This window comes from Camelus ferus, chromosome 18, assembly GCF_009834535.1.
Source record: "Camelus ferus isolate YT-003-E chromosome 18, BCGSAC_Cfer_1.0, whole genome shotgun sequence".
Lineage (NCBI taxonomy): Eukaryota > Metazoa > Chordata > Mammalia > Artiodactyla > Camelidae > Camelus > Camelus ferus.
This window is the reverse complement of record NC_045713.1, coordinates 34,306,440-34,333,992: the sequence shown is the minus strand read 5'-3', so window position 1 is coordinate 34,333,992 and position 27,553 is coordinate 34,306,440. Positions and strand designations below refer to the sequence as shown.

The 27,553-nt window shown below is 43.5% G+C and overlaps 1 long non-coding RNA gene across 3 annotated transcripts in view; it reads right to left on the bottom strand.

The window, feature by feature from the left end:
• The window catches only part of LOC116657610, a 231,280-nt gene that overhangs the window by 151,640 nt on the left and 52,087 nt on the right, over positions 1-27,553 (bottom strand). For all 3 annotated transcript variants that reach the window (XR_004312792.1, XR_004312793.1, XR_004312791.1), the window contains exon 3: positions 9,881-10,081. This is a non-coding gene — a long non-coding RNA (uncharacterized LOC116657610). The remainder of the gene's footprint in view (positions 1-9,880; positions 10,082-27,553) is intronic.

Genomic DNA, 27,553 nt, shown 5'->3' with positions numbered 1-27,553 from the left:
AAAAAGTCTGATTTAATCAGTGTAAAATAGGGACTGGCAAGGCGAGTGTGTCGGGAGCAGAATGAGTGATGGCAGGAGGGATAGAAGATGAGGTCACTGAAGCAAAGGGGCTGGGACATGTAGGTTCTTGCATGTCAATGTAAGGACATTAGATTTTACCCTAAAAACACAGGGAGTCACTGCAGAGGGGGAAGGGCTGCATGCAACATAAATTCAACTCAAGCCAGCCCAAGCGAAACTGGAAAATTCCTGGCTCTTCTAAACCTGTGGATGGGACTGATCCAAGTTCCAACATTGTTCTCTCTCTCTCTCTCTCCATCCTCCTCCTCCCCACAACCCCAGCTCACACACTTGCTTTGATGAGCAGGCTGCCATATTGTCTGCTGCCCTATGGAGACAGCCATCAGGTAAAGAGCTGACCAACAGCCCACGCGGAACTGAAGCCCTCAGCCCCACAGTTCTCAGGGAACTGAATCCAGCCAGCAGTCACATGAGCTTGGAAGTGGACCCACCCCCAAGTCCTTCCTGGAGATGGCTGTAGCCCTCACAGACACCCTGACTGCAGCCTGTGGGAGACCCTGAGCCCAAGGGTCTCTCCCAGGTTAAGTTGCACCCCGACTCTTGACCCACAGAAACTATAAGCTGCTAAATTTGGGGGTAATTTGTTACACAGTAATAGAAAACTAGTATGGTGACTTAGACCAAGGTAGGGATGGTAAAGTTGAAGATAAGGGAGTTCCAAGCATATTTTGGAGGTTGAAATGAAGGGTTTTAGAGATGGGTTGAATGGGGAGGAATCAGTTTGAACATCAGAATTCTGTCTCCAGAAACTGTGTGGATGGTAGTGCCATTTGCTGAGATGGAGAGGAAAGGAAGATGAACAGGTTTGAAAGAAGGAAAGAAGTGCTTTCTTCTAAACACCTTAGTTTGCCTGTAGGACATCTAAGCAGAGGTGCCAAGGCGGCGGTCAGCTAGGCAAGCCTGGAGATCAGGGGACAAGGGGTGCTTCTCTGCTCACGGAGCTTCAGTGACTCAGTTCAGCACCTTTAGCCACGTGCATCCAAAACGTTGCCAAGAGAGAATCGAATAGGTGTGCCAAAGAGAAGCAGAGATGGTGAACACATCACCCAGAGAAAGAGAAATGTCAAGAGGCTGCCTTGGCCCCTGCCTGCCAACCTGAGCTCCGGTGCCTGCGGTTCCCATCAGACGTCCACGTTTTCTTGGAATAAATCCCCTTTGGTTCTTAAGCTACTTTGATGGTATCAGCACCCTGATAAGACAGTGATAAAAACAGTTATATATTTGCACCCACAGATCAGGATTGCCATGATGACTATCAAATAAGATGTTTTTGGAAATCCCCTGTAAACTAAAAGTGCTATGAGAAAAACAGCTATTGTTATGACTTTGGTCTGCCTAACGCTACCCTTTTAACAATGTCTTTAGGTTCACTGAGTAGCCGTAATGTCCAAACGTCAAGCATCAGAAAAGCTACAGAAGACTAGACCAGAGATCCAGAATTGGGCTGCCCGACACCATAGCCACTAGCCATAAGCAGCTATTTAAATTGAAATTAAAACAAAATAAAAATTTTAACTGCCTGTTGCACTAGCCACATTCAAAGGGCAAAGTAGTCACATGTGGGTATGTGGCTACCAATTGGATAGTGAGAATATAGAAAACTCCCAGCATCACAGAATGGATGGTTTCATTGGGGCCAGAAACTCTCACAGAGGAACTAAGGACGCATCGGTAAAAAGCAATTCCAGAACCTGACTTCGAAAGAATGAGATCATGTCCTTCCTCAAATCTCACATTTGAACATAATTCTTTTTTAAAATATATCATTTTTGAGCTTACCTGGATAGTTTTAATTATATTTACATAGTCAGCCTGTATCACTGGTTTGAGTAAAAATCCTGCATAGGTCCTGCCCAACGTGTGAAATCCCTTCTTTCGTTTTGACCTCATTCTATTTTGTTTTCCCAGCTCAAACCACCATCATCTCATTCCAGGTTTCTATCTACACAAGACTTACTGGCCTCTGCCAAGTGGCATCTGAAGTTGGGGGTAGACCAAAATTGCACTTCTTTCGGAAATTTGATTCCTGTTTTTACCAAAAGTAAGCCTTCTTCCGCACCCTTTCAATTGAGGGAAATGAAGGCTCACAGGGAGAAACGCCGTCACAATCACAGAGACAAGGCAACAGAAATGACAACTCCAGGAACTGACAGTCCGCCCCCACGGAGGTGCTGGGGGCTCACGGGAGAGCCGCGTTTCAGGGAAGAACTCTCAGTTTTGATAAGCATCACACCCTTTTCAGAAGAAGACGGTACAAAACGTTAGATGCTGCCTTTTACGGAGCACTTCCTCCACCAGCGCCACCGTGTTAAGTGCTTTCTGTGCGTTATCTCAGTCTTCAGAGCACTTGTGGCCGGTAGTTATTGTGATTTCCATTTTAGAGATGAGGAAACTGGTGTCAAAAGGCTTCATAACATGTGCAAATTCACACAGTAAGTGGAAGAGCCAAGAATTCCACGAAGCATCTTTGATCCCAGAACCAGCGTGGAAAAGTCACTAAACCAAACTAGCATACCCCTCTCCTGGGGCAATGGTAAATAAAGCCCAGATCACAAAGTCAGAGGCTCCGCCATACATACACTTAGGTAGTTCCTTACACTGAAGTTCTTTCAAAGTTTAATGATCAAGCAAATTATCACCATTGGTAGCATTTTCCCTTCACGGAAGCCCCAGCGCTAGCTTCCACAATAAAAAATTTACCATTAAGGCTCCTTTTAGAAAAGCAGGTGGCTCTGATTTTCTTTTTTCTTTCCTTTTTTCTTTTTTTCCATCCTGAGGGGAATTAGCTAGAAATGTTTGGTTTAAAGGTTCAAAATCAACATCCATGACTTTGAACAACGGGTTAAAGGGGTTGTCCACAGACGAAATGAACAAAGGAACAAATGACAGAAGAACACTCCAACAACAAAAATTCCTTCCGGCAGTTTTCTTGGGAAAAGTCAGTGCTGTGACTTAATCTGTCCGCGCAAAGCCTTCTCTTTTACCATTTTACTTCTGTATTTGTGTTTTACATCATTTTCAAATTGCTCTCGTATTCAACATTTCTTGGTATCTTAATGCCTCCATTTCCTTCTCTATAAAAAAGAGGCAATAAAGTGTTTATCCCAGTATCTGGTACATAGTGAGAGCTAGAGATGTGGCGCTTTAAGGGTAGGACTGTTGTTCATCTTATAACATATTCATTCAACAAACACCTAAGCGTTTGCAAAAGGAATCCAATATTCCATCTACCTATGGCTCAAAAGATGCAGTGGAAGATCCAGGATGTCTATATACGGGAGTAGCAACCTAGCCAGAAGGAGGAGACGGGACTCTCGTCTAGAAACAGTTATGGGAGGGGGCAGCTAACGGGCTCTGGAGGGAATTAAAACCATCTTTCTGCTGCTGTTGCTCTGTTCTTTGAGACAAGGCAAGTATTCTTACCACCATTTGACAGATGAGAAATTTGGAGGTGGCAGAATTTAAGTGGCTTCTCAAAATTACAAGACCAACGTATGATGGAAAATCAGACCCCTTAGCGACGGAGCTGCCCTGGGGAAAGGACTTTGCTCATTTTGTTTAACGTCTGTCTCCAGGGCGTAGACCCAGAGCCTGGTACACAGTGGGTGCTTGTCCTAGGTCAGGGTCCCATGAAGCAAAGCCTCAAACAGGGATTCGTACGCTCTGATTTATTAAAGGCACACTCTCAAGAGAGAGGGAGTGAGGGAGGTGAGATAGGGGAGCAGAAGACGGTGGGCGAAGATGTAGGTTCTTCGGGAGCCTAGTGTCATTCTGATCCCTGGGGAGTTCTGGAGCATGAGTCACACGACAACTATCCAGTCTGCTTCAAGGGACCAGCCTTTTGGATGCCCGCTCCATCGGCAGAGGGCGTCCCCAGCCGAGGGCAAGGTATAACCCCCTGGGCGTTTCTGAGCACCATCAGTGGAGCACACCCACAGCCGCCGGGGGATGGGTACCTCGGCCTCTGCAGAGGCATCCGGGTGGGAAACCAATAGTGTCCAGCAGCGCTCAGTAAATATCTGTTGGATGAATGGCTCAAAACTGGAACACAATTCTACTCTCTCTATGTGCTCTCTCTTTACACGAGACAGAACTCTCACCCTACAAAATTTCTCGGTCATTGTCCCTCATCAGGGAAACTTCCCCAGCACAATTTACCAGCATCGAGCACAACTCAGCTGGCAAGGGTCACATCTGACCGGGTTTAATTACCACTTTGGAGGAGGAACGACATAGCTGTTGAGGTTTTAAGCTACGAAATAATACCTTCAGCCATCAGCCGAGGCCACTATAAATGAACGGTTGCACTGGGGTTTTGGCTGACAGTTGGAGAAAGCCAATTTATGTCAACGGACTAGAGACCTGACATAAAAAGTCCACTAGAATTTTATCTCCTAAAGAGGGTAGTTGCTTCTCACATTTCCATACCACCCCTGGGCTGAGAACTCAAACTGGGGACTAATTCACCTTTCACACCAGGTCGGTGTTAAAAAGGAATATGTGGTATAATCATTCCTGGCAAGAGGAACCAAGCCAGCGCTTTCTATCTTTTGTCTTTTAATTACACCCATTCTCCACGGGGCTCTCACATGCCCTGCTGTTCTAGTTAGAGCTGCTACTCGCCTCCTCCTGCCACCAGGCTGTTTTTCCTGTTTTCTATCCCACAAACAAAAGTGGCCCTAAGTGGGAAGGAAGAATTGCAGAAGGGAGGGTTATGATGGAGTTCTTTTCAGAAAGGAGACATCTGATCAGTTCTCCACACTGCAGCGGAGTGTGCATCTATAAAACTGCTGTCACTCTCCTGCTTAAAACTCTTCAACCTAGGGACAAAATGAACCATCTTTAATAGAGCCTGGTAAAGTGGTCCACACCTGTTCTCCCTCATGCACTGCTTGCCAGCAACACCGACTTTCTTTCAATTCCACAAACATGCAGCTCTTTACACTGCCACAGGGCCTTTGCACATGCCGATCCCACTGCTGAAATGCTCTCGCCTCTAGCTGCTCACTCAGGTTCAGGTCATAACTGTTAGTTCTGTGGCTTCACTGTCTAATGCAGATTTGCTCTGGGTTGTTACAGTGCTTTTTCTTCATAGCACATCACGGTCGTGACTATAGTTTCGTGCTCTCCAATGCAGGTGCATCAGAAGAAAGCTCTTGACTATCAAATGCCTGTACTGATTCTTCAATTAGGTTCTTTGCTTAGAGGGATAAAAGAGGTCTATCCTCTCATTTTAAGGTCTGAAGCTCATGCAGAAGTGAAAAGGCTGGAAACAGTTGGTTTCGCGCCTTCCAGCATCCATAATGAGGCAGGCGCAGAGCCCCTCCTACCTCGAACCCCTGACCAGTTCAGGTGTGTCCTGTTCACCTTTCATTCTGTGGTATCAAAAAAAAACATGTATTTGCCCTTATCCGTGTTTGTGGGCTCAGAGCTCCTAAATCCCGTGGCATCTCTTGAGTGATAGGAATGTCTTCCCTTATTCATAAGTACCCCTTTGACCACACCTGAATTCATGCTAATGAAATGACTCATGACGGGGCCCCTGGAGAGCTACAGGGTGAGGGCTGGTCCCCAGAAAGGCCACGCACCTGATTAGCGAATGGAACTTTCAGCCCCACCCATGGACTTTGGAGGAGGGAAGAGGCCCTGGAGACAGAGTTCAATCACCAGTGTCCTAGGCAACCAGATCTTGACAAAAACCCCTAAATAACAGTGTTGGGGGGGGGGGTTCTTCCACGTTGGTGAACACACCCACATGCCAGGAGGGCGGTGCGCTCCAATTTCACAGCAAGAGAGGCTCCTACACTTGGCATCCCCAGACCTCACCCCCTGTACCTCTTCACCTGGCTGTTCGCCTGTTTCTTTTATAACAGACTATGAGTAAGGAGAGCGCCTTCCTGAGTTATATGAGTCAAGATGGCACAGGGAAATGGGGTGTGAGAGGATGATGTCCCAGGTCTCAGACGAGTCCCTGGGACGTGCGTGCCCAGCCAAGTGCGGGTCCTTGGCTTTGCTCAGGAAAGAATTTAAGAAAGAACCATAGTAGAGTGAAGGTAGATTTACTCAGAGAGATGCACACTCCATAGGCAGAGTGCGGACCATCTCAAAAGGCCAGAGAAGCCACAAGGCCTAGGGGTGTTTAAAGGAAAAGTCAGTGCACACTCCAGAGACAGAATGCAGGATGCCTCTGAAGGCAAGACAGAGTGACCACGAGGTGCGGGGTTGTTAGTTTTCATGGGCTCAGTAACTTCATAGGCTAACACATGGGAGGGAAGAGGCTGGGATTCCCAGGAACTGGGCCATTACCCACTTTTTGACTTTTATGGTCAGCCTTGGAACTCCTGGCACCTGTGGGAGCACCATTCAGCAGCTACTGTATTTCAATGAGCATATGCTGAAGTTCAAGTTCTACTTGGAGTTGAATCTTCCACCATCTTGGTGCTAATTGCTGCCTCATTCTTTTAATGGTTCTGCCCTGCCCGCTTCCCTCCTGTCTCACTTCTAGCAAATTATTAAACCTGAGGTGGGGAAGGGGTTCACGGGAACCCCAGAATTTGTAATCCGCCAGGCAGAAGTGTGGGTAGCTTGGGCACCCCATTTGTGGCTGGTGTCTGAAGTGGGGCCATTAACCTGTGGGGTCTGTGCTAACTTGGGGTGGCTAGCGTCAGAACTGTTACGAGTTCTGGGATGCCTAGTTGGAGTCAGAGAATCAAACTGGTGTTGGAACAACGTACTTGGTTGGTGTTAGGATAAACATCACATGCGTGCCTATTTGGGACTCATTTTCTTGCCACTGAGAGAAGTGTGAGAGCACAGGGGCTGGACGTTCTTAAACACCGTGGACGCAGAGCGAAGTCTAAGTGCTGGGTTTGTCCCTACATAGGTAACTATGGGCAAATCACACAGCCTCACTCGGGCTCAGTTCCCCCATCAGTAAACTGGGAAGAATAATAATAATACTGATTTCAAAAATAGGTAAACAACAAGGATGTACTGTACAGCACAGGGAACTATATTCAACTTCTTGTAATAACCGATAATGAAAAAGAATCTAAAAATATATATATGTATGTATATGTATAACTGAATCATTTTGCTGTACACCTGAAACTAATATTGTAAATCAACTACACTTCAATAAAAAGTTAAATTAAAAAAAATACTGATTTCACAGAGGCGTTTGAGAGTTGAGAGTTAGTCCGTCTACAGTGGGCGCACAGTAAACCTTCGAAGTAGGTTGTTGTTACCAACATTGCTCTCATTTCTTCCAGTTTAGTACTTCCTTGTTTAAGTTTGGCAGAGTGGGTTTCTTCTGCTTAAAGCTAAAAACACTGGGGATACTTCTGCCTTTTTTCTTTGAGCAGAGGAAGTCTGTTTGGCAAGGAGACTCCTGGGGGAGGTGGCTTTCTTCAGACAGAGGAGGGTCCCACAGAGGAGATAAAGGGAGCAGGAAAGGAGGGAGCCCCAGCCACGCTGTGGATCCACAAAGAGAGGAGAGACCCCGTCCATCCTCTCCTGGACCAGGAAGCACACTGTCCAGGCAAGTTCCTGGGCTCCGGAGGAAATGCTGCCACACGGCAGTGCCCACTGGAATCAGAGGGGCAGCTGCAAAGCATTCTGGTGCCCAAATCCAGCCCCAGAGACCTGACTTCACTAGCCTGGGAGGACGCCCAGGGCAGAAGGATTTTTTTTTTTAATCCCATCATTCGAAGGTGCTGGCAAGGTTGAGAACCTCCATCTAGCTGGAGAGAGGCAAAGGGTCGCCCCTCCGGTATTCACCACCTCTTTAGAACAAGGCCCCTGAACGTTGACGTGCCTGTAAATCACCGTGTCAAATACAGATTCCGATTCAGTGGGTCCTGGGTGGGGCCTGGGACTCTGCATTTCTCACAAGCTCCCATGAGGGGGCCAATGTTGCTGGCCCACGGACCAGGCTTTGGGGAGCAAGAGCCTAGGTGATGCTGTGGGAGCTCCAGGGCACCCTGGCACCAACGCCTGGCAGCGCAGGCCCCTCACCCATCACCCTCAAGGGGGCTGGGCCCCAGTGCAGGACGCCCGCCCAGCATCCGGGCCTTCCCACACCTGCAAGGCACCACTTCTGCCCGCCTGGATAGCGGAAGGTATTATCAGGGGCGCAGAGGGAAGCGGGCTGTCACTCAGACCACCGTGGCTCCCCCAGCCTCAAAGCCGGTCAGTCTGAGGTCCCCAAGCCCAGTTGTTCTCAGTCACCCTTTTCTATCCAGAGCCCAACCCCCGTGCACGGAGCCTCCTCTAAATAAACTCGCTGAGCCCCCCCCCCCACTTCCTTTGCACCTGAGGCCATTACTACTTGTCAGAAACAAGAACTGCCAGCTGTGAGTAGCATTCAGCTCTGTTCTTAAAATGCCTTCTAATCCTTTCTCTCCGAGAACTCGCCAGCCCTGCGATGGTTCTGCCCGGCCAATCACAGAGTGGTCCCCGGCCCCCGTTTTGATAAGGTCGTCTGTCACTGTCAGTCAGAGAGAGGCAAGGCTCTTGCTGCAGGGAGGGGAAGCGGGGCAGGGAAGTGCAGCTGACTGCTGAGTTTCCCAGGGGCCGGGACGGTCCCTGGACCGGCCTGGACACGTGTCAACAGACAGAATGAAACCCACGGCTTCTCAGACACCTGCAGGCCCCACCCCGGCCCAGCTTCACTCACGCCCATTCCCTGTCTGTCTCTCAAGCGCCATTCAGAGAGAATGAAGATGTCTTCTTGGACTGAAAGTTGAAGCCAGGACGAAAAAGTTTGGGGGCATTTGGAGGAGCAAGGAGGCCATCTGTGGCAGCCAGCCTCGAAGATGGCCCCCGAGGGTACTGGCCCCTGGTACTGACACCCCTGTGTGATGTCTCCCCTGTCCCCGCGGTACCAACACTGGTCTGAGCAGTAAATACAACACAGGTGACCTCTCACTCTCCCTCCTGAATCAGTCACTCTGAGGGAAGCCAGCTCACCCACATTGTGAGGACATCAGGCAACCAGTGGAGAGAGGCCGGGGGGAGGGGATGTGGCCTCCAGCAGCCACGTGAGTGAACATGGAAGCAGATTCCACCCCAGTGGGACAATAGCTTAACTGCCACCTCGTCAGAGGCCCTGAGCCAGAGTCGCCCAGCTAATCTGCTCCTGCATTCTCGACACACAGAAGCTGCGAGATAATTAATGTTTGTTGCTTTAAGCTGCTAAATTTGGGGTGATCTGTTACGCAGCAGTAGATATCTAATACATCATCCACTCCAAACTAAACTACAAATATAGCGTGGGCTCCTTCTACAGTAAGATGCGATACCAGTCATTACAAGAGACACAGAGATGGTGATGATAGTAATACTAATGCTAGTAGTAGTAATAATAGCAGCTGGTATTTATATAAGCCTTACTTGGAGCCAAGCACTGTTCTAAGCACTTTGCATGCATTTGCATGCATCAACTCACCTAATCCCATAGCCACCTATTGCTACATTATCATTATCCCCGCCCACGTGCACCAGCCAGAACCCACCAGGAACGTGCCTGTAGTGAAACAAAGTTGGGGTTGGGGACGTGTTGCAACCAGGGAGACCGCACACCAGGGGAGACTGCGGTGTGTCTCAGAAGGTGTGAAGAGGGGCTTGTAATAGGTTTTGGGTTTGCTCTGGATGGTGCATCTTAGCCATTTTTATCTAGGAAGCAGGAAGAACAGAGTGGGGCTAAAGATGTCGTTGGAAAGAAGCAGCACCCATTTATGTTAGCAGGAAAGATAAAACATTTGGTCATCTGTGTGGTTTGCACGGTATTCTTACTTACGCACTCAGACGTGATCACAGAATGCTCTTATTTCTGTCTTGTTTCATCACAGTCAGCGTGAAGTCTTCCCATATACAGCTGTCCAGTGAAGTCGCTCTGGGTGGGGGTACCATGGCCAAGCTGCTAGCACCAGGCCAGCTACAGCTGATGCGGTCAGCACTGCGTTCTCCCTTTCTCGTCCCCATTTTACAGATGGAAAATCTGAGGCCAAAGTAAACAAAAGAGTTACAGTGTCATGGTTGTAAGGGGCTTTTTAGAGCAGAGCTTCTCAAACTCTCTGTGGTTTCGGACCAGTTTTGGCCTTTCTCTTTTGTTTTCCAATGCATTGTGTGTCACTACTTTTATATCACACAATATAAATAAATTACTAGAATAATGATCATGCACTTAGATGTTGCACCCATGTCAAACTGCTAGAAAAGTTTCTGAACATTTATTCTCAGTGTCTGTATTAGCTAGTCACTGACAGGTAGCAAACTGTTCTCAGGCCAATACTGTCTGAGCACAAATGAACTTATTTAGGAAACAGAAACAGACTCACAGACATAGAAAACAAATTTATGGTTACTGGGGGGCAAGGGGTAGGGAGGGATAAATTAGGAGTTTGGGATTGGCAGATACAAACTATTACATATAAAATGGATACACAACAAGGACTTATTGAATAGCACAGGGGATTATGTTTCAACATCTTTTAATAAACCATAATGGAAAAGAATATGAAAAAGAATATATATATATGTATAACTGAATCACTTTGCTGTACATCAGAAATTAACATAACATTGTAAATCAACTATACTTCAATTTAAAAACATATATATATATATATATATATATATATATATATATATATATATATATATATATATAGTCTGCAGCCTACACTTTGAACAGCTTTACAAGTTGTCTGATTGAGCATGTCCCAAACTTTATGCATTGGTTCATTGTTGCCATATCTGTGTAGTACCTCTCCTATAGGTTACTTAATGTTAGCTTTAAACATCCTTGTCCTCTATCACCTCACAGCCATTAGGATGGCCACCATCAAGAAAAAGAGAATAACGTGTCAGCAAGGATGCAGAAAAAAAATGGTAATATTGTGCACTGTTGGTAGGAGTGTAAAACAGTGCAGGCATTATGGAACACAGCATGAAAATTCCTCAAAAAGCTAAAAATAGAATTATCATGTGATCCAGCAATCCCACTTCTAGGTATATACTCAAAAGAATGCAAAGCAGGTTCTCAGAGAGCTATCTGCACACCCATGTTCATTGCAGCAATAACTAAGAGGTGGTAGCAACTTAAATGTCCATCAACAGATGAAGGGATAAACAGAATGTAGTGTATACACACACACACACACACACACACACACACACACACACACACACACACACACACAGAGGAATATTATGCAGCCCTAAAAAAGAAATCAGTCTTGTCACATGCTATGATACAGATGAACCTCAAGAACTTTATGTAAAATGAAATAAGCTAGTCACAGAAGGACAAACACTGTTGTGAGGATTACATGAGAAGATATAAATAAAATATTTAATCCAGTGCCTGGCATGGAGCAAGCACTTTCTAGATTTCATCTATTACTGCAACTGCTACAGCTGCCACTGCCTTCTGACCTTGGGAAAGCCACTTAATTCCCCCAGCCCATAGCATCCCCTTTCCTAAGAAGGAATAACTATATTCTATGTCCACAGAAAGTTTGATGCCTCCCACCCTTATTTCCTTCAGTTTCCTTCTCAAATATCCCCTTTTCAAGGAAACCTTCCCTGACTAGCCCTTTCATATATAAAATGCACACTCTCTTTCCATCCTGTTAGTCAACTTTATTTTTCACCTTAGTACCTATCCACTCAATTTATATTTACTTGTTTAATGTCTGTCTTCCTGATCAGAAGATTAAGTCCAGGGGAATTGGGGGCTTTGTCTATGGTGTTCACTGCCTATCCCCAAGAGCCAGATCACATAAAAAGCCCTCAGTGAATATTTCTTGAAAAATGAATGAATTACTGAAATTCAGTAGCTCCTGACCATAGCTGGCCAGCCCTGAGTTGCTGCTCAGTAGCTTTTGGTTTCCTTCCTTCCTTCCAAGGCCAGAAAAATGAATGGCTCTAGATACTCTTTCGCAGGAAGGGGAGGGAGTGAGAGAGGAATGCCCACAGATTGGCTTCCCTCCCTCTTCTCCTCCAAATATCATTCAAAAAATCAAAACAAGAACGGGCTGCAGGTGCCAAGAAGTTTGGTATATCTCTCATCCCCAGTAAAGCCTCCCTGGTTGCAAAATATTCGCAGAAGCAAGAAGTTCCTTGGAGCTCACTGCTTGTAGAAAAGAATCTGGGCAGAATTTAGACAGCTACTCCATCGCCCATAACCCCAGTAAACGATGTCTGGTCAACCTAATGTGGGGCCTCTGAGGGTTAGGTTGTGCTGCTCTTGGGGGTCCCAGAAGCAGAAAGTCAATGTGTTTGATCTCTGGCCCCATTTATGGCACCCAAAACGGAACATCTGTTACCAGGTTGGCTGCTGTCAAATCCACCTTCAAATGACAGTGCAAGCCATCACTGCGTCTTGAAGATCGCTTTACACAACCAGTGGTCAGCTAGCAGAATTGTCTTTTCCGATAGCAACCAGCTGAGATGATCGCATCATTCTGCTGAAAACCCTCCACTGGCTTCCCATCACACCAGGAATAAAGTCCCCACTACCCCCCAGGACCGCACCAGGTCCAGCTCAGTCTGGCTGCACTTGTCTCTCCAACATCATCTCGGGCCATCCTCGTCCTCACTCAACTCCACTCCAGCCATGCTCACCATCTCTATGTTCCGACAAGAACAAACGTGTTGTCCCACAGGGTCTTGGCACTTTTCACCTCTTTTACCTGCACTGGCTCCGTCTCCTCATTCAGATCTTAGCCCCTGATGTGCCCTTCTAAAGTAGCCCCACCACACAGCCACCCTCCATCACATCAGCCCTTTTTCAGGGCATCGTAGCACTTGGGCGCCTGGGCAATCTGCTGTCATCGTGTTGGCTTATTTATGTGCTGACTTCCTCCCCTCCCCGCCTTCCACTTCACCATAAGGTCCCTGCATGAAACAACTTTTCCTGTCTGTCTTTCAGCTGTGCATCCCAAGAAGAGTCCCTGGCACATAGTAGGTGCTCAGTAAATATTTGTTAAAGGAATAGACGTGTTAGGAGTGTCATTGAAGCCAGGAGCCGGCAGACTTTTTCTGTAAAGATCCAGATGGTGAATATTTGAGGCTTTACATGCCATATGGTCTCGGTCACAACCATTCAATTCTGCCCTTGCAGCACAAAAGAGCCAGTGACAATATGTAAATAAATGGGCGTGGCGTTATTCCAACAAAACGTCATTTAAAAAATCAGGCAGTGGGGGAGATTTGGCCTGTGGGCCATAGTTTGCAAACTTCTCTCCTAGATCAAGACTCTGAATTCAAGTAGACTATCCACACAGTTACTTGGCACGGTTCCTTACCCATATGCTACCACATCCACTGTGTGTTGTATAAACACTGAATAAACCACTCTGCATTGTGTTCAATCCTCTATCTATAAATAGGCTTCACTCAAGTAAACAAATCTTAAGTGCCTACAGTGTGTGAGACTTCCTGACTTCGTCAGGACTTCCTCAGGACTTCCTGAGATATAGCACTGCAAAAGACAGACCCAGGTCTTATAGTGTGTGGTCAAGGGGCCACACATGTGAAACGATGACAGGAGAACATGATGAGGGCACAAAGTTCATCAAGAAGGGGTTATTTGGCCAATTAAAAACGGACAGAGAACCTAAATAAATATTTTTCCAAAGAAGATACAGATGACCAGCAGATACACGAAAAGATGTGCAACATCACTAAACATCAGGGAAATGCTAATCAAAACCACAATGAGATATCACCTCACACCTGTCAGAATGGTCAGACTGTCCATCATCAAAATGACCACAAATAACAAAAGTTGGTTAGGATGTGGAGAAAAGGGGACCCTCATGCTGTGCTGGTGGGAATGTAACCTGGTGCAACCACTGTGGAAAACAGTATGGAGACTCCTCAGGAAAACTAAAAATAGAGCTATCATATGAACCAGCAATTCCACTCGTGGGTATTTATCTGAAGAAAACAAAAACACTGATTCAACAAGATGTATGCATCCCAATGGTCATTGCAGCAATGTTCACAATAGCCAGGATATGGAAGCCACTTTAGAGCCCATCAATAGATGAATGGATAAAGAAGATGTGATATATGAATACACATGGAATATTACTTAGCCATAAAAAAAGAATGAAATCTTGCCGTTTGTGGCTACATGAATAGACCTGGAGGATATCATTCTAAGTGAAATAAGTCAGACAGAGAAAGACAAATACTGTACAATTTCACTCACATGTGGACTCTGAATAACAAAACAGACAAACAAACAAAACAGAAACAGACTCATAGATACAGAGAACAAACTGTGGCTGCCAGAGGGAAGAGGCTGGGGGACAGGTGAAATAGGCGAAGGGGATTAAGAGGTACAAACCAGTATGCATAAAATAAGTGACAAGGATGTTTTGTACAACACAGGGACTATCAAAATGTCTCCCCAGATTTGGGAAGTTCTCAGGCATTGTTTTTTAAATAAACTTTCTGCCACCTTCTCCCTCCCTTCTCCTTCTGGGACTCCAATAATTCACAGATTGCTTCTTTTGAGGGGATCCATAGATCAGTAGGCTTTCTTCACTACTTTTCATTCTTTTTTTTTTCCCCCAAAGTTCCTATCTTCTAATTCACAGATGCTTTCTTCTGCTTCATTTATTACGCAGCTGATGCTCTGTGTTGTATTTTTCATTTCATTTATTGTCCTCTTCAGCTCCCGAGTTTCTGTTTGGTTCCTTTTTACAATTTCTACCTCTTTGTTGAACTTCTCGTTTTGTTTGTGTATTGTTTCCCTGATTTTGTTAAATTGTCTTCCTGTGTTTTCTTGAAGCTCATTGGATTTCTTTCAAAGAGTTATTTTGAGTTATTTACTGGGTAAATCACAGATCTCCATGTCTTTGTGGACAGTTACTGGAAGGTTATTGTGATCCTTCAATGTTGTCATGCTTCCCGTGATTTTTCACATTCCTTGAAGTCCTACATTGCTGTCTCCATGTTTGCAGTAGCCATCACCTCCGCCAGTCTTTACTAACTGGTGCAGCCACCATGAAACACCTCCCATCCGCCCTGCTGGGGATTCTGAGGCTCTCCCAGATTGTCTTCGGATACACCTGCTCCATGCTTGTTGCTCCCTCTTATGGCCAAAATCTTAAGCTTGAATGCCTTCTCTGAATCCTACAAAGCACCAGGCTGGGTGCTGACAGCCTCCCTTTTGCTTTCCCAAAGCCAAAGCAAAAGCTCAGGTTTTAGATCTCCCTGGCCTACAGATTCTGGCTGGTTTTCTGTGCGCGTTCACTAGCCACCTGCCAAAGCTTTTTCTCCCGTTCTCATCAGGAGCACGCACAGAGAGCCTGCTGCAAGGTGTCAGGGCTGTGGGGGTGAGGCATGCAGAGCCCTGGGAGGTACCCACATAGCAGTTGCAGGGATCCATGGGCAAGGCATTTCCAGCAGCTCATGGGTGGGCTTCTTGCTGGAGTCCAGAACACAGAATCTGCATCCTTTTAATGCCTTCCAAGAGTCCTCTCTGCTGCTGTCCCAGCCTCTCCCCACCCAAGTCCTGCAGCTCACAACTCAGTACTTTGGATGAGGTGAGAGAGAAATGGGCCTCTTTGACAATGTCCTGCACAGCTGGATGCTGCCTCACACACCCTCACTTTACCCCACAGGAGAAGTCACAGGCTGAGAAGATCTCGCTTGACACTGGGGGGCGCTGCCTGGGCAAAGGAGTGAAGCAGCTTAAGTCAGGTTCTTCCTCTCACCCTCTCCAGGGTGTCTAAACTTGTATTTTTTTGCTCCACTAGGGTGCCGGAACTTCTTCACTGGAAACCTGGACTTCCAAAAGGCTCCCTGATCCATGAGTGATTGTCCGTGTCATTGTTCTGCAGGAGCTCCTGGTCCACGGCCAAGGGAGGCTGGAGCCAGTTCACGGGCCACTTCGGGGTCCACAGTCAACTGAGGTCTGTGTGCCTGTTACCCGACACACACTCCTCCCGGTTCCCTGGCATATGGTGCTGGGTCCCTCGGCTCCCACAAAAGGACTTTTGTCCAAGGATGGATGCCAAATGGTTGTTATTGAGGGAAATACAATGAGAGACAGCTTATTCAGCCATGTTGCTGACATCACTCCTGTTACCCAATTTTCTGGACCACTTTTTATACACGACCTTGTATTTCATACACCCTTTGCTAAGGAGGAAAGGGTACCCCTGTGCTCACAGTACATGGTAAGGCCAGAGGTGAGATGGCTTAGTTTCTCTGCAAAACCAAAAGACATCTAACATTGGGCTAAAGAGGGAGGTGGAATGAGGGGGGAGAAGGCTGAGCAGGAACATAAGAGTCACAACATGAGGTCATGTTAAGATATTTGGATTTTATCCTGAGGGCACTGGGAATCCTGTCTAGGTTCTTCACCAAAGGAGGTGGAAAACCAGATTTGCTTTTTTTGGAAGCATGGCTCTCAGCGTGTACACATGACAGATTAGGAGGGAAAGATACTAGAAACCAGGAGAGGTTTTGAAAGAGAAAAAAAAAATTTTTTTGGAATGACTTACAGCACCCACATAGAGCTTCCAGGCAATTTCTCATGGAAAAGAAAAGGTGGCCTGTTGGAGGTTTTCCACATCAGACAGACTGCTCTTTCAAATAGGAACAAGGGTTTTGTTTGTTTGTTTTTCCAAAAAGTTCAAGAAAGACCATCATTAAGGTTCTAGCGGCCAGGCCTAGAATGAGCTGAGCAAAGCAAAAATGATAGGGAAAAAAAAACATAAAATGAGAATCTATTTTCCACTATTAACTGAGGCCAATATGGCTGGAAAGGAGCTTGCTGTTTTCCATGAATAACAACAGGAAACAATGCTAATTATTATTATTATTAGCATTATTATTTATGTTAATAACAACATTCAATGGGACTATTTAAACAGAGGGTGCCTTGGGAGGCAGACAGTCCAAGGAATTTCATTATCAAAATTTCATTTGCAGCTCATAGTCTCCTTAGCATCACTAATTAATATTCTTTCCCTAAACGAGTAAGGATCGAGGAGGTTGGCGAACTACCGAAATAGCGCTTATCACAGGAGGAAACGATGGAGAATAAACAGAATGAAAGGACTGGGGGTCACACTTGTGATTATTATCATAACAAAATGCTTCTGAGGAACAGCTTGGCAAAATGCACCTGCATCATAATGCCTGGCAGATTAACGGCTTCAAAACAATTGAAAATGAAAGCAAATCTCAGGTTCAGTCACTGAATTTAAACATTGGGAAAATGCACATTTTTGCTCCAGCCATCAATCCATGAGAGGTTTTTGGTTTTGGTTTTGCTTTGCTTTGTTTTTGTTTTTCATGCCAGCATTGGATTCTCTAACGGGTTTCCTTGCGATCTATTTCAGTACACACCTATGGGCACTGGATTCCTGGCGCTGTCAAGGCGGTGGTTCATAGGAACATGGGTTTTGGAGTCTGAGAGATGTGGGTTCAAATTCTCATTTTGCCATTAACTACATGTGATTAACAGCCATTAATCGCTCTGTGTCTCAGTTTCCATATCTGTAAAATGGGGATAAAAACACTATCTAAAAAAATACTATCTAGACTTCCAGAACTTTAAAGGGTGATGGTTCTAAGGCAATGCCCAGCACCTGACATACATTTCAACAAGTGGCGGTTGTTGTGGAACGATTATTATACGGTATCCCTTCCCCTGATCGTGGGAGATCAAGGAAACAACCCACTCCGGGTCAGATCCTGCATTGAGCCCACTGGCTTTCAATAAACATGTGTTGTTTGAATGTGAATGAATATGTGATCCTGGCAACTGATCACTCCGAATTCCCATTCAGTTTCTTGAACCCTCTTACTTTCACTTAAAAGGCCAGTAGATCTTCTGATGTGTCAGTTACGACAAGCCCTGACTGACAGAGAGAGATGAAGTCCTTGAAAGGGAATAGAGATGTCACAGATCCCCAGACCATTAGCCTTGAGAGCAGCAGTCAGAGACAGTGGAAGTTCCAACTACATGTGGTCCACAGAGCAATTTTTAAATCTTGGGTAGCAGAGGTCTCTTCTGGACTCAGTAAATACTGCCAGTTATTACTAATGATAACTACCACTCATCAAGTGATTACTATGTGCCAGATATTTGGCGTAGCGCTTTTTTTTTATTTTTAATTTTTATTAGGTAGAGTCATTACAATTTGACTGCACATATACGACTTAGCGCTTTAAATACATTATTAACTCATTTAATCCTCGTGACAGTACTATGAGGTCTAAGTCTCTATAATTCCCCATTTTATTCTGAGGAAACTGGAAACCTAGAGATAATAAGTAATTTTCCCAGATTACCCAGCTGGAATTCAGACTCAAGATATCTGGTTCTGAAAATCCAAGTACTCAACACCATACTACATCACCTCCCAAGCAAACACAAACCCTTAGACAAATATCATAAACATATCACTTGCTTTAGTTGCCTGTGGCTGCTGTAACAAAAGACCAAACAAATCGGGTGGCTTAAACAACCGAAACTGATGGTCTCACAGTTCTGGAGGTACTGGCAGGGTTGATTCCTCTGGAGGGCTGTAAGGAAGATCTGTTCTGTGCCTCTCTCTCAGCTTCTGATGGTTTGCTGGCAATCTTCAGCATTCCTTGACTTCTGTCTCCACCTTTGTCTTCATGTGCTGTTCACCCCGTGTGCATGTTTATTTCCAAATTTCCCCTTTTTATAGGGACACCAGTTATACTGGATTAGGAGTCCACCCTACTCCAATATGGCCTCAACTTAACTAATTACACCTGCAACAGCCCCAGCTCCAAATAAAACCACATTCTGAAGTCCTGGAGGTTAGGGCTTCAACATATGAATGGTGGGGGCCGGGGCAGGAGGGCACAACTCAACCCATGACACCACTCAAACCCATTTGTCTTAACTGGTTATCCTTTCATCTTCTGACCTAGGAGTTTGGGGGAGGGGAGCAGGATTTCCTAGCACTCACAAACATCCTGCAAGATGTAACTCTTTCTCCAAACCCCACAGAGCTATTTATCCTGTGTTAGAAAGGAGGGCTGAAAAGGGGTACAGTGCAAAAGATGTCAAACCAAAAATAAATGTTTCCTCGGGGGCAACGACTTTCAGAGATGTGAGTAGTAAGTTTTTGAAAAATGGACACATGAGAAACAAAGGTTGAGTTTTTGTAAAATCATTGCTAACCCCCAAGACAACACCCAGCTTTCCCCCACAATTATAAATGGGGAGGTTTGAAGTGGAACTTCTATTGTGTGGCTTTCAAAGTCCTCGGTGGCCCGGGAGTAGTGAATCATTTCTAAAGTAAAGCGCTTCCTTCCAACCCAGGGGAAACGGAAGTAGGCAGATAAAAAATGATAACGCAGGAAGCAGATTTATGAGCAACCTGAAATCTGAACATGGCTTTTTTATATTCCATAAGAGGGAGCTGTCCTGTGGCCCAGGTGGGAATAAGAACCTAAAATTGAACACCAAAAATAAAATCTCTCAGCATTTTCCAGACTCATATAGGATGTCTTACACAGGCCCCTCCCCAACAAATAATGAATATAATGTAAAATGCAGATTCCTTTGTCTAAGGATGGACATAGGAGGATGAACATTTGTTCATTCTTTCAGCAGTTACTTCCTAATTGCCACATGCTGAGCACTGTCCCAGGTTCTGAAAATAAATACAGCAAGGGAGTTTACAGGTTAGGTGGGTCCCAAACCCTGAGTAATTAAAGCATAGATCTACAAGGGATTTCAGGAGTCACTTATGCAGACAGAAGGGAGGTAGGAGAGAGAGGAAGGTGTGTGTCTTGTATTTCTGTTGTGTGTCAGCTACCTCATCACAGCAGCCTTTCAAGATGGTGTCTTCCCTGTGAGCCAGTATTACCAGTCTCATTCCTACCATTTTGTAGGAACCCACAGTGACTCAATTCCTCTCCTTTTGGTCCAGTATAATTTATAGATACACCACTAGGAACCATCATTTTGCTTTTGAGCTAGCAGAAAATGTAAGAGTCAGTTTTGTTCACAATGTGTCCAAGGGTATAGAAGAACATTTGAAATGGGAATGGAAAATGGTGTGGCCCTGGGGAAAGCACTTTGGCATTTTCTCAAAGAGCTAAACATAGAATTACTCTATGACCCAACAATTCCACTCCCCAAAGAATCAAAAACAGATATTCAAATAAGTGGTATATAAATATACAGCATCCCTTTCACAATATCCCAGACAAGGAAACAATTCAAATGTTCAGCAGTGGATGAGTGCATAAACAAATTGTGGTACATCCATTAAATGGAATATTATTCAGTCATAAAAAAGAATGACATATTGATACACATTACAGTGTGGATGAACTTCAGAAACATGATCCTCAGTGAAAAAGCCAGAAGCAAAAGGTCTCATATTACATGATTTCACTTATATAAAATATCTGGAATAGGTATATCGATAGAGATAGGAAGCATATTGGTAAATACCAGAGGCTGGGGGAAGTAACCGTTTAATGGGTTTTTATTTGTGGGTGACAAAATGTCTTGGAAATAGAGGGAGGTGGAGGTTGTGCAACATTGTGAAGGTACTAAATGCCACTGACCTGTTCACCTTAAATTGATTCATTTTGTGTTAAATTCATTCAATTTAATCTCAATAAAAAAAGAGCATCTCAAAAAAATGTCTTCAACAAATATTTGTTGAATGAATGAATGAATGAATGAATAACAAATAAATGAATACATATGGTCCTGAAAACAGCTCATACAAAAAAAAGCATTTCAGGAAATTCTGTGGTCCTTTACCAACCACATATAAATTACCTTGTTTGGAGGAAACATAAGCATTGGAGCAGATGTTGGCCTGGGAGTCTGTGACCATTCTTGGGGGCCTCAGATGAGTTTTATTACTCTGCTCATGGAAAACAGGAGAAAAGCCTGGGGTCCTATCAGAGAAAAAAATCTTCCTGTTTCAGAATTTTTAGAACTTACTGTCCTTCTGCATAAAGACACATCTCTGACTGCCAAGAGGGAATAAAGCCAGTGGGAGTTTGTCCCATCTGCCTGCAGAGAAGCAGGAACATTATCTGTCTAATACTTCTTCATCAGAAAGTCTTACGGCTGGGGGCCTTTCCTGGCTCTCACTGTGACCTCAACCTTAGGACCACGTTAAAGAGCATTACCATGCTGTGGAGAGGGGGTGGGAGGGGGGATGTAGGCTGCCAGACTGGAACTAAATTAAAAATAAAGCTCCCCTTGTTAAATTCATAATTATTGTGAAGCTGTGAAATCTTATTTTAAACCTCCAGCTCCTTTCTTTTGTCCATGGTACAGGCTGCCTGCTTCCGAATCCCTATTCTGCTTTATGGACAATTTCTTTTTAGCATTCCGAGCATTTAACCTTGAAAAATAGTGTTGTTTTGCTGCTATATTTTCTGATTGTTAGTCTCCAGGCATCTCCATGGCATCTTTATAAATCTGCAGGAGCTGGTAAATATTTCTTGCCGACCAGCAGCTGAAATCTGAAAATACCAGCTCACTTTTTAGCTGTCAGGCAATTAATGTAATTCAAAGGAAATGAAAGGTATGGGCAACTGGGACTGCTTTTAATAACAGGAGGGTTCCTGGCTCAGGCTTAGAAAGACAGGAGAGAAGAATCAATAAAAGGCAAACAGAAAATGTAGAGGGGGCATGGAGTTCTCCAGAAACATTTTGTCAGCATCCTGGCAACACCACATCTGTGCCAAGAGAAGCTGATAAATGCAAACATTGATGGTCAACTTAGAGCTGGGTCAACCTTCAAGGGTAATTCTATCAATGTCTGATAGATATATATATCAGACAAGGTGGTTAAGGTTGCACAATGCATAGGGAGCCAATCACATGCTACTCTATGTAAATGTTGCCTTCCTTGACTACATCTTGAATACGGCCCCTGGTGGTATAATATGGAAACCCTGAGTCCCAGGTGCAGTGCATCTGGGAGGCTCAGAGAGATACATACTTCAACCTTCCTCCCAAGAGAAAACAACGTGTTCAAAACCCAGTCCGTCCAGATAAATACAAAATCATCAAATGTATTTTTATATACCAGCAAACATTTCAATAACAAAAATGTCTGCTTATAATAATATTTTAAAATATCAAATACCTAGGTATAAATCTAGCAAAAGATGTATAAAACTGGTACATAGGAAACTCTAAAATATCACTGATAAAAAATTTTAAACACTTCAATAAATGCATACAAATCATCGCCATGGATAGGAAGCTCTATACTGTAACAATGTCAATTCTCTGTAAGTTTATCTATAAATTTAGCATAATTCCAGTTGAATTCCTAGTTGGTGTTTTTATGGAAATTGAGAAGCTAATTCTAAAATTTATATGTAAATACAAAGGGTCAAGACTAGCCAGACAATCTTAAAGAGGATAAACAAAATAAAAAGGCCTGTTCTCCCAGGTATTAAGACTTACTGTAAGAATAAAAATTAAGACAGTAGTGTTGGCACAAAATAAATAAATGAATGGAAGAGAACTGAATTCAGAAACAGATCCATGCAGCTAAAAACACTTGATTTATGATAAAATGGCAGGACAATGAGGAAATAAGTCTTTTCAATAAGTGGTGCTGGGTCAATTGGATATCTACATGGGAAAAAAAAATAAAACTTGACCCCTGCCTCACACCATACATAAAAATAAATCCCAAACGGTTTGTAGATATAAATGTTAAAAGTAAAATAATAAGATTCTAGAAGATAACATAGAAAGGTATCTTCATTACTTTCAGGTAAAAAAAGATGTCTTGGACAGGTCACAGAAACCACTAACCATAAAGGGAAAGACTGATAAGTTGCATTTTGTTAAAATTAGGAGCATCTGTGCATAAAAAGATACCATTAAGAGAGTGAAAAGGCAAGCCTCACAGTGGGAGAAGATAGTCACAACACATATAACTTGAAAGGGATTCATATCCAGAGTTTAAAAGAATTTCTAATAATCAGCATGAAAAATAATAATAACACTATAGAAAATGGGCAAAAGACTGAGTCTTTTACCCCAAAAAAATCTTTTTAAAGATATCTAAATAGTCAATAGCAGATGAAAAGATGCATTTAGCTAATAACTAACATCATTAGTCATTAGGTAAATGCAAATTTAAATCATTATGAGACACCGCTACATACCCACTAGAATGGCTAAAATTAAAAAGACTGACAATATCAAGTGGTGTTGACAATGTAGAGCAACTGGAATTCCTACACACTGCAAATGGAAATTTAAATTCATACAAGCACTTTAGAACACTGTGTAGCAGAATCTAGTAAACTTGAATGTATGCTTATTCTATGATCCAGCAAGTTTACTCCTAGATTATATACCCAACAGAACTATGAACCAAAAGATCATGTACAAAAATGTTCTAGCAACACTGTTGCTAGAACAGGAAATAATCACAAAGGTCCAACAACAATAAGGTGAATAAGTAAATGGTGGTATATTTATTTGATGGAATACTATACAGCAATGAAAATTAACTAACTGTAACTACATGGATGAATCTCACATTGATTTATTGCATGGATATTGTTTTTAAAATGGCAAAAACTGATTTATGGTTTAGAACTCAGCATAAAAATTACTTTTTAAAATTTTTTTGTTTTTTGGGGGGGGAGGGGGTAATTAGGTTTATTTATTTATTTTTAATGGAGTTACTAGTGATTGGACCCAGGACCTCATGCATGTTAGGTGTGCAGTCCACCACTGAGCTATACCCTCCACACCAAATGAGGTCTTCTAGAAGAAAACATAGAAGGCAATTTTTTTTCCTGCACATGTTAAGCAAAGATTTCTTAGATATGACACCAAAGGCATAATCCATAGAAGAAACAGCTGATAAATTCGACCTCATTAACTTTTTAAAACTTAACTCTGTTAAGATAATGAAAATCCAAGCCCCAGACTGGGATAAAGTATTTGCAAAACACATTTCTGGTAAAGGGTTTGTATCTAGAATATATAAAGAACACTGAAAACTCAATAATAATAAAACAACAACAATATAATTTTATATAATATTATGTCATTTTATTGCCTCTGGAGTTCTATGTTGTTTTGCATACTTTAGATTTTTTACAATTAGGGTCCCATTATGTTGTTATTATAGTTGTTTCTATTCACTCAAACTTGACCTATGAGAATTTTAGCCAAGCATTGTGTTTATCCTCAAAATAGAAAAGAATACAGTTTTTTTAATGGGCAGAAGACATGCACAGTTTACCAAAGAGGTTATATAGATGTCAAATTAACACATAAAAAGATAACCAGCATCATTAGTTATTAGGAAAATGCAAATTAAAACCACCTAGAGCTACCACTGCACACCCATTAGAAGGGCTAAAGTTGATGATACCAAGAATTGGTGCGTATAGGGAGCCATTGGGACCCTCATGCATTGCTGACAAGAATGCAAAATGGTACAGCTATTTTGGAACAATAACTTGCCAGCTTCTTATAAAATGAAACATAAATTTACTAAATGACCCAGCAATTCCACTACTAGGTGTGGAATTCATTTTCACCATTTTATAGTCACACACACACACAAAAAAAGCCTATGTGTGAATGTTTATGGTAGTTTTTTTCATAGTTGCAAAACATGGTAACAAGACAAATTTTCTTCAATTAGTTAATGGGTAAACAGATTTGTGCACAACCATAAAAGGAACTACTACTCAGTAATTTAAAAAAGAATGATCTACTGATACATTCAGTGACATGAGTGCATCCCAGAGGCATTATGCTGAGTGAAAGAAGCCAGGTTCAAAAGGCAATATACTGTGTAATTCCACTTAAAAGCTATTCTGAAAAGGCAAAACTGTAGGTACTAAAAAGAGATTCATAGTTGCCGGGGGCTGAGAGTGGCTGGAAAAGTTGACTAGAAAGAGACAGAAAGGGTTTTTTTTTGGGGGGGGGGGGTGGAGAAGTTCTATATCTAAATTTTGGTGGCAGTTACATAACTGGATGTGTTTATCAAAACCCACGAATTGCACACAAAAAAGGGTGGATTTTGCCATATATACTAAGCCTAATCCAAAGAATAAAAATAATAAGCAAACAAATAAAATACATTGCTTTAAGCCTCTGAGATTTATTCTTGGGTGTTCTAGTTCCATAAGATAGTAATTCTCTCTTTTCTTAAGCCACCTGGGTTAGATTTTCTGTTGCTTGCCATTAAGAGTCCTAACCATCACATAGGCCCTGTCTTATCCAGCACACAGATTTGATGAGAATGAATGGTCTCCCTTCAGTTCAAATTTCCCCAAAAGAAAACAGGGTTTTGAGGAAGAGATGGAAAGTGTGCAATATGTGCACATAATCCCCTCTTCTACCCATGACAGTCACCAATCGTCACTCAGCCTTCAGAGAAATATGGCTTCGGAGAACTTCCCAGCACGGAAGGTCTTGTGCTCATTAAGGCTGACATCACTGCTCCTCCTTCCCTGTAGCAAGTAGACCCTGAGATGTCTCCCAAGCGTCCCCACCCCCCGGGACTCATGTCCTTGTGTAAACCTGTGTGCTTTGGCCTGGGCAAGACCTGTGACTTACTTCCAATCAGTAGAAAATGGCAAACCCAATGAGATGTCACTTTCATAATTAGGTTGCATGAGATTGGGAGTTCATTTCGCTAGGAGATTCTATTGCCTTCTTGGTTTACATGCTCTGATGAAGCAAGCTGCCATACTGGAGGTGCCTGCATGGCAAAGCACTGAGGGTGGAATCCAGCCAACAGCCAGCGAAGAACTGAAGCCCTCAGTCCAACGATCCTTGAAGAACTGAATTCTGCCAACAACCTCAGGGCCTTGGAAGTGAGTCTCTCCCCAGCTGGCACTTCAGAAGAAACCCCAGATTGGCTGACACCTTGTTTGCAGCTTGTGAGAGACCCTGAAGCAGGGAGGGCAGCTAAGCTGTACCTGGGTCCCTAACCATGCGCTATGATACATGTGCATTGTTTTAAGCTGTTAAATTTGGGTCTAATTATCATGCAGCAAAAGATAATTAATACACCCCCTCCCCCACAAACTGTTTCAAAAGATGCAGGCGACTATGCACCTCACAGAAAGGATGTCTCCTGGCATCTTCTTAACTGCACATTTATCTGATAAAGATTAAACCTCACTCTGCTAACCTGCCTGTGGTCTCTTCTGCAGACTGATTTCTTCAGACTAAAGCAAAGCATCTCTAAACACGTTTTCTCTTCTTTCTGCTTATTTTTAAAATTGCCTAATAAAGAAGCTAATATCTGGGAGCAAGGGGAAAATTCTCATGCTATAGATTAAAATTACTTGATGGACCCTGCAGCCAGACCCCAGGGCTGGATCTGGGCCAGCAATAGCCCAGAACCTGGCTCCACCCACCAGTGATTGGGCACCAGCCCTGGGAGCTCTTGGACCCCAATTCCATCCACCAATGAGCCAGCACTAGCCCTGGGGCTCCCTGGAGATCTCTGTGACCCAGCCTTGCCAAGCAGCAGCCAGTAGCCCCTGCACAAGGCAGAGCCTGGCAACCAGCTGGACTGGGTGCCATCCATGACTATGAGACTGCCCAGAGTAGCCAGCCAACCACAACAGAAGGCCCCCACAGCCTTGATAGGGGACATCCCTAGAGCATATAGCTCTGGTGACCAGAGGGAAGGACACTGCTCAGATGCATAGGAGGTCTCCTACCAAAGGCCACTTCTCCAAGGCCAGGAAACATAGGCAGCAAGTGGAGATAATCAAACAACCTGATAAAGAGCTCAAGGAAATAACCATAAAGATGGTCAAAGAACTCAGGAGATGAATGGACAAACCAAGCAAGGGGTTAGAAGTTTTAAACAAAGAGTTAGAAAATATAAAGAATAACCAAACAGAGATGAGAAATACAATAACTGATATAAAAAAAATACACTAGAAGGAATCAACAGTAGACTAAATGATACAGAAGAATGGCTCAGCAAGCTGGAAGATAGGAGTAGTGGAAATTACTGACGCTAAACAGAAAAAAAATAGTGAAAAGAAATAAGAACAGCAGCATTTTTTATAATAGTCAAAACATGAAAGCAGTCTAAGTGTCCATCAACAGATGAAAGGATAAAGATGTGATATCTATATCTATCTATCTATCTATCTATCTATCTATCTATCTATCTATCCATCTATCTACACCATACACACACACACACACACACACACACACACACACACAGGAATACTACTCAGTCATTAAAAAGGAATAAAGTTTTGCCATTTGCAACAACATGGATGAATCTGGAGGGTAATATGCTTAGTGAAATAAGGCAGACAGAGAAAGACAAATACTGTATGATATCACTTACATGTGGAATCCAAAAAATATAAGGAGCTAGTGAATCTAACTAAGAATAAGCAGACTTAGGTACAGAGAACAAACCAGTGGGGAGGGAAACAGTAAGATAGCAGT